General features: G+C 36.9%; 1 pseudogene; it reads right to left on the reverse strand.

Annotated features, from left to right (window-relative positions):
- Window positions 1-224: 224 nt before the first annotated feature.
- On the reverse strand, window positions 225-990 carry LOC149158972 (endoglucanase 18 pseudogene; annotated as a pseudogene).
- Window positions 991-2,295: the final 1,305 nt, after the last annotated feature.

Genomic DNA, 2,295 nt, shown 5'->3' on the forward strand with positions numbered 1-2,295 from the left:
CAAAATCACCAAAAGATTATGGGAAATAGCAAAATTTGTGACTTGCCCGTCTCCGGTGAAGAGAAGGCATTTTTCAAGATTCCAGTGAAGGGAGACATTTTTCAAGTCACGAATACGCTATTTCCCCCACGATCTATTAATGATTTTGCAGTTTTGATGGTCTAGCTGGATTCAACAACCCCGCACCGAACTTTAACATGTAGCATAAAAGCTGACTACCTGTGCTAAGAATATCTGAGCGCCTGCAAATTTGTTATCCCAACTGAATTCAGAGACCGTGACACTTGATCTCGTGTTGCTTTATAAAGCCAAGAAGCAGCCCATAGCAGTTCGTCCTGTGCAGCATTATATGACACAAGCTGATCTGCGTTAATTCGATGGTCAATCTCATTTGTACTTTTGACCTTAATTTGAATCATAGCATGAATTAAATTAGTGTTCGCAGTAAATGGTTAGAGGCTTGCAACAGTATGATGGGATACATACTTGGAATCCGGAAGAAGAACAGTAGAAAGGGCAAGAAGCCTGATAAGATGCACGGTATTGGTTTGCAAATTGAAGGAGCTGCCAAAAAAACAACACATGTATAGACAACCATGGTTTACTAATCTATATAATGTAGAAAATTATGGTTTACTAATCTTTATAATGTAATGTAAGTAGTAGCTAACTAGCACTAGAAAATGTGAATGTGAATCATATGAAAATGACATTCAATATTAATCACATTTATCAATATAATTATAATAACACAAATTGAAGCAACATTGCCGAAGCAATATTTGTACCCACAGATTTAGAATGTTGAAGCAATTTTGTTGAGTAGGAAGAATTAAACTTGTTCCATGCAATAGCTGCAGACGACAGAGCTGCGGAGGTATCGGCAACAGCTTCGGTTCCAGGAGAAGATGCGTTGATCTGGTACAATGTTCGGGGAGTATCCATGTCTTCTGGCCTCTCCCAACACTGGTAATCGCCGTATACAACCATGAACATATACAATCCACTCCATTATTTAATATCACCGTATGGTTAAAAACAGGAAAATTGAATGGAAAACGGGTAATGAAAGGGACTCCTCGTAATAAGAATACCCCCATGGAAAACTTCTTGGGAATCGCCTGAAGTGTATGGATAACGATATAAGCAGATACCCTATAGAAAACCTTTCCACATACCCTATATAAGCAGATTCATGTTCACGTCACCACATCAAAATGGATGAGGGACGTCCATAAGAATCCCATCCGTTATTTAAATGGAACCACGGTTTTGTAGCTCCTAATCCAAGGAGCAAGTGCACCACATTTTTCCATTAACTTTAATAACGACTTGCATTTCTTAAGTTCTTATCTCTGCTCTATTTTCATAGATAATTCTCGTGCTAGAGCTCTGTAGCTATCCAAGACTCATACGACATTAAAGAGTTGCTCCGGACTAAGGTCTCCATTTCGAAAGTCAATAAATGGATTGAACAACAACCTTTATTACGCTGTCTGTAGAAATAGACAATTCTCTAAGGATTAGCAGATTGTTGGGTAGTACAACAAACATTTAAACTCTCGAACGCCCTCACCCGCAGCTTGTCACTTCAAATCTATTTTCCAATACATTAAAATGATATTACCCAACTTTCCACTCATATCTATATCCCAATACAATTGAAAACCCATCCAAACATACTTTATTGATAAATGTTCATCAAACTTAAGTCCCTTTTAATCTAATTAATGTTAAAAATGGAAGATGAAACATATATTTTGAAACTAACAGCTCACAGGTGAGAAAGCCGCCCCTTGAGACTGTCCAAGAAGAATGCTCTTCAATTAATCATAAATATATAAATTTACATCATTATAGAGAGATTAGAACCAACTCCTAGAGGAACTAATACTAATCTAGGACACACTCACAACTTTGAAACATAATCTCTCCAATAATACATATTCTCCATTATTTTCAACTCCCCCCTTTAATGGAGAAAGGGTTCACTTTCACACCTAACATCTTCCTAAACAATTCAAATTTAATCCTCCCAAGGGGCTTGGTGAAGATATTTGCATTCTCTTTAGACTGGACCTTTTCTCTAACAAGTGAAACTGAATATCAATATGTTTTGTGTTTTTGTGAAACACATGGTTATTCGCCAATTTGATTGAACCTTGGTTGTCGCATTTAATCACTGTAGAATATTTTTATTCTTCTCTAGCATCATGAAGAAGTTTCCTCAACAAAATCGCTTCACAAGTGGCTGCACACATTGATTGTTTATCTTCTTCTACTAAAGACAAGGAT

Source organism: Pinus tabuliformis, chromosome 5_2 (genome assembly GCF_031772625.1).
Source record: "Pinus tabuliformis cultivar Carrire ecotype Pingquan chromosome 5_2, CPIR1, whole genome shotgun sequence".
Taxonomy (NCBI): domain Eukaryota; kingdom Viridiplantae; phylum Streptophyta; class Pinopsida; order Pinales; family Pinaceae; genus Pinus; species Pinus tabuliformis.